The following is a 6,084-nucleotide window of genomic DNA, read 5'->3' on the forward strand; positions in this document are numbered from 1 at the left end:
TTCCTCCCCTGGCTGCGGGTTTTCTCTTATCATAGCAACAGAATGAACCTGAATAGAGGGTCTCTCACTGAACATGAAGCTTCCTGGCTTGGCTAGGCTGGCTGGCCAGCAAACTCCAGGTACCCTCCTGTCTCTGCCTCTGCATACTGTGGTTACAGGTGGCATACTGCTACATATGGCTATTTCATACATTCGGGTCAAACTGTATCCCCTCGTGCAAGCACTGTACCAATTGAGCCATCTCCCAGCCCCTGGATTAGTATTGATTTTAATACAAACATCAAATAGGTGGTGTAGTGTAGTGGGATATTTCCCCACTACGTTTGCAGTAAAGCTTGATCACTGGGCAGTATGAAAAGGTAGGCGGAGTGAGGGAGGAGAGAGGAGAGAGGAGAGAGGAGAGAGGAGAGAGGAGAGAGGAGAGAGGAGAGAGGAGAGAGGAGAGAGGAGAGAGGAGAAGATGGCTGCAGATGTACACGTGTCTCTAGCAGTATAAGGTAGTTATAATATCTAGGTTAGATAATTGGGTAACAATTCTAATTGTGTGGGCATCTTGTTAATTGAGCGTTTCTAAATATATAAATCCATTGGATAATCATTAAGCTTTAAGAGTCTTCATTCTACTGAGTACCACGGGCATAGCAGGAATGGTCTGGGCTCAGCTGAGCATTATGGACAGTGTGGAGGATTGGCAGAGCCAGCCACCACGCTGGTGTCAGGTGGTGGGTGCCAGGGCCCGTGTTTCTAGATAGCTGGAGTCATGGTCCAGAGCCGGAGCAGCGGGAAAATGGCGGCTGCCCGGGAACAAGCTGGACTGGGAGCAGTTTGCTAAGTATTACCCGTTACAGTTAGAGCAAAGAATGATCATGCAGTGCCTTTATGTCGAGGAGTTTTTCCTTTGGGCTCTTAAATTTGAAAACCTTGACTCAGCTCTGGCTCTGATCCTCCTTGGTGGATTGAGGGAAGGGTGACTAAGCTCAAATCTTCCTGAGATTTGAAGTTAGTCATTCTCTCCCCCTCCCCCTCCCCCTCCCCCTCCCCCTCCCCCTCCCCCTCCCCCTCCCCCTCCCCCTCCCCCTCCCCCTCCCCCTCCCCCTCCCCCTCCCCCCTCCCCCTCCCCCTCCCCCTCCCCCTCCCCCTCCCTCTCCCCCTCCCCCTCTTAGATTGAGCCATCTCTCACTCAGTTTAAGTTAGCCAATAGGCAGTTTAAGTTAGCCAATAGCCAATGGTAGCACACATGGAAAAACACACAGCTCCTCAGAAGGGTGAGGCAGGAGGAGGAGGATCATGAGCTCAAAGCAAATATTGGTAACCTCGTAGGAGTTCATCTCAAAGGCACTGAGGAGTGCTGGGAAGATCTAGACCACGAAGTTAGATTGCATCTGTGAAAAACTGTGTGGACAGAGTGAAATCTACAAATGGTAGTTAGGGCTGTTGTTGGGATGTTTTTTTCAGGCGCCAGTTGAAGGAGAGAGAGGGAGTAGGAAGAGGGAACAGAGAACCTTGTTCACCCGCCCCCAGTCCTCTTTTGGGCTGAAACCTTAGTTTATCCTGTGATCTCAAAGTTAATAATACTACCCAATAAACACTCATGCTTAGAAATTAGTCTGGGGTAAGGTCAGGTCTGCTTGGGAGGTGGGTACTGACATCGCATGCTTCCAGCCCGAGGCTGGCAGCCAGCTTGATGATACACTATTGTTGCTTGCTTTGGAAAGAGCGAGTCTAAATCCGAGCTTTTCCCTGTTTAAACTACTTCTGCTGAGCCCTGAAGCGTTGATTATAGGCTTCGAGTTCTCCAACCGATTGTGTCATCCCTGACACACCTCCAGATACATAAATAGCTCATACAAGACAACGGACATTTCAAAAGTCACCCATGTCTAACCCTACACCTTCCTGCGTCCTGGGAAACATTCCGTATCTTTCCTGCTCCATGGTCCCCAAATCATCATAAATCCCCTGTAGAATCTTCCCGAAAAGAAACAAGCAACTTTGTTACAGCTTCTGTGGGTGACCTTAGCTGTTCTTGCTGACTACAGAACAAAGGATAATAATAACGGCTTCGGAGGCTGCCGGGAGCCACAGCAGACGAACCTAGAAACACCTGGTATGTGGCAAGTAGCCAACAGACATAATTGCTCTTAGTGTTTTTTTTGTTTGTTTGTTTGTTTTGTTTTTTTTTTTTAATTAATAACAACATGAGAAGCACTCGAGGCAGAATGACATTTGAAACAAGTCCTGGAAAGATCTGTTTATACTTACCAGTCAAGAGAGACTACCCATCCGTGTTTCCCATGCGTGTTGATTCAGAAGAAAACCTCTGTCTTGGTGGGAGGGACAAATGTTAGAACATGACAAGGGCTGATGTAATAGACGGGGGACTGCTCAGTAAACCACAAGCTACTGAATAAGATGATCCACGCTGAGCTATGCCTGTGCAGCTGTTAGGATTGCTGTTTAATTGAGCAGATACTCCGACTGTCACTCCATAACATAGAGCGAGGCAGCGAGCCAGGGATTAGAAGCCTTAGAAGCCATTAAGGATGGACCTCTGCCTCACAGAAGACTTTGGATTTCACCTCCCAATTCTTGGCTAACACTAAAAAGGAAACACATCACAAATGCACCCCGCCTCCCCGCCCCCTAAGCCTCCCTGAATGACACAAAACAAAATGTAGCAACAACAAAACCTGATCCCCTGAATGGAGACATAGCATTCTGTTCTGCTCCCAAGAGTAGATCCTGACATATTATGGTCTCCTCCCCTAAGAGTTAAGCCACCTGGGCCTGTCAATCACCAGGCAGGAGACCACGCCTTAGGAAACCTGAGAGATCTGAAGGATGGGAGGAATAATCATCCCCTTAATGAGATCACTCACACCTTCCAGAAGTCTGTCCCTCATGGTCATAGTTTGCAGATCTTCCCTGCTGAGTCCGATTCATTTTTGAGTTCTAAATTCAAAGCACGTGACTTTCCTCCAGTTTCTGTTTCGTTTTCAGTAGACCTACTGTGTGCTCTCCTGGTCTAGGCACACCTTCCCTAACACTCGGGACTTGCACACCTGGGTGTCGAAGCCCTCCTCCCATCCTGCAGCTGGCCTCCACTGGGGAACATCCTGATTTTCTTGAACCTTAAAGGAATACCATTCTCATTTCTGCCTCTCTCTTTCTGGCAGCTACCATGATTTACAGCTTGCCCACACTGCTGGTTTTCTTTCAAGAGCTAATAAAACGGTCTTTGAGCTCCCTTCTGAGTCTGTTTTTAAAGCCTTTTATTAATGAGACTAAGAACCCCAAAGGGAACCTAATGTTCCCTGTAGCACTGTTGAAAACAGCACTGTCTTATGTTGTATCGTGGAGATGACATAAGGTAAGATCGCCCCTGCATCTTCCGGGTCCGTGTGACACATGGTTCCTGGACTTGAAGACTAAAAATCATCCATCAGGTGCTCTTCGGGCTGGTCCAACGTATCCTGTCAGTCACGAGGTCTGGAGACCTATTCTTAGACTCTCAATTCTTATAGACCTTATTAAAAGGGTGATATCCTTGCGGTCATCAGTCACTGACAAATTGTGCCTGGGTAACTTTGGCTCCAGTTTGCAGATCAAACTTTTCTGGAGGAGATGGTTCACAGGGAAGTGCTGAGAAGTGGTAGCCATTCTTCAGGGAATTAAGGGATATGTAGAGATTGGGGGGATGCGAAGGGCAGCCATGCTGAAAGCCTCCCATAGAGGAAGCTGATGGGACCACATTGTGTCCCTGAATACAGCTTTGTCTTTGTTGCCTGCTCTCCTGCTTGTAGGCCATGGTTGAACTGTTGGGGGTAGAACAGAGACTTTTCTCCCATATTCTACAGACACGATATTGAATATTGGGGATAATTTATGTGAAATGTATTAGTAAGCAAGCTTGTGTCTGTGAGAGTTTATATCATACATCTGCATGGCATGGCCCACTACATACCTAGGCGTGTGTGTGTGTGTGTAGGATATATATGTGTATGCATGTGTATATGTGTGTGTATATGGGTATGTGTGTATATGTGTGTATATGGGTATGTATGTATGTATGTATATATATATGTGTGTGTGTATGTGTGTGTGCATGTGTATATGTGTTTATAATTGTATGTATATGTATGTGTGTATATGTGCGTGTGTGTATGTGTTGTGTGTATGTGTGTAATATTGCCTATTGCTCTTAGTGGCACAATGGGGAAATAGCATGAAATTAAATCAAGCACATGTGCATGCATGCACGCACACACACACACATACATACCCACACACTACAGTCAAGAATAAACATGTATCCCAGGCTGATCTCGAACTTGTTCTGTAGCTGAGATTGGCATTGCAGTCCCAATCTTCCTGCTCCTGCCTCCCAAGTACTTAGTTAGATTCCAGGCATGTGCTAGCATGCCCACTTAGTCCTTTACTGATATTATCAACTATAGCAGACTGTACATAACTGTGTGTGCTTTAGTTTTATACCAGTAGCAGTTTAGTGAGTTTGTCTAGGCCAACTTCATCACAGACATGTGTGTTCTATGAAGGCCATGATGCTAAAACCCTGAAACTGTTCAGCTCCGTTACAATCTGTCCCACGCTGACAGAAATATTATGTGGCTCATGGCTTATTTGTTCTAGAAACTAGAAAGAACAGGTGTTCAATGTATTAGCAAGAAAAGGAGTGTTTATCAGTGGCGAGGAAGGGAGCGTCAGGCTGTTTGTAAAGCTTTGCATTTTGAAGTTGTAAATTATTTATAGGACTTTAAATATGTTGATAAAACAAATGCCAATGTAATACTTTAATAGCCCAAGGTGGGTAATATAGGTTCCTTTAGTGGGGAAATTAGAATACTATGCTAAACCATTCTTCCGGGAGATACATGCAGTTTTAAAATGAATTGGTAACGGAGGCCACATTGAGGAAAACCCCTCAACCTTACCGTTTTAACAGTAGCTGAAACTGAGATTACACCGATGTTCTAAGTGGTTCACGGAGCTGTAATGTGAGGTGAGAGTAGATCGTTCACTGCCTCTTTGTTGGGGGCCGACTTTTAGCAGAAAGCAGCTATCAGCTTTGCAGCCATCTTGAGCCATATATATATATATATACCTTGACGTGAGACTTGGATTACAATAGCCTACAACAGCTGAGCACACTCTGATAACATCTTGCTTTAGATACCCAGGACTTTCCTTGGGTGTGTGAGATTAAAGGTGTGTGAGATTAAAGGTGTGTGATTTAAGAGTGTGACCTAGAGATCAGATTTAGAGACAAGACCTAAGGGCATGATTAAAGGTGTAACTTAGAGGCATGGCTTAGAAGTGAGACATATAAAAGGCAGAGGCAGACAGAAGAGAGATGAGAGAATCAGACACTTTAGAGAGTACAACTTGGAGAACAATTTGGAGTAACAGAGATTCAGACACTAGGAGTAGGAGTAGACATTAGACACTCAGAAGAGAACAACAGGAGTACAGCTAGGAACTAGGAACTAGAAACTCAAGACTTGGGACTTGGACTAGGAAGAGAGACTGAAGAATAAATGGGATTGAATCGCACTCTGTCTGGTCTCCATTCTTCAAGTTCGTCCTCACTCTCTCTTTTGCTGAACCCTGACCCACGGACCGGAGCGGCAGCTTGGGCTGGGATACAGTGGCCACCAATTGTGGAGTGGAGAGGGCCGCAACACCTCTTATTGTGGAATTTGTTTCTTCTATTTATTTTGTACATATTGTCGGTCTTCCTGACTTATAATTCGGATCTTAAATATTCCTCTGAGGGGGCTTATGTTAAAGACTTTGCTGTCAGCCATACTGCTCTGGGAGTGGTGGTGGTGTTTGTAGTAATGGTGGGACCTTTAAGAGGTGGGGCCTAGTGGAAGGAAGGTAGGTAATTGGTGGTATCTCCTTGAAGAGACTGCTGGGTCTCTGGTCTCTTCCTTTCACTCTGCTTCCTGGGCACAGGAGGCAGCAGCTGCCATGGTGTTCTGTCTCATTATTGTGGCAGAGAGTAGACAGTGATGTCGACACTGGCAGAAATGTGGATTGGAAACCCCGCCTCATGGCAGGCAT

The sequence above is a fragment of the Arvicanthis niloticus genome, chromosome 22 (genome assembly GCF_011762505.2).
Source record: "Arvicanthis niloticus isolate mArvNil1 chromosome 22, mArvNil1.pat.X, whole genome shotgun sequence".
Classification (NCBI taxonomy): Eukaryota; Metazoa; Chordata; class Mammalia; order Rodentia; family Muridae; genus Arvicanthis; species Arvicanthis niloticus.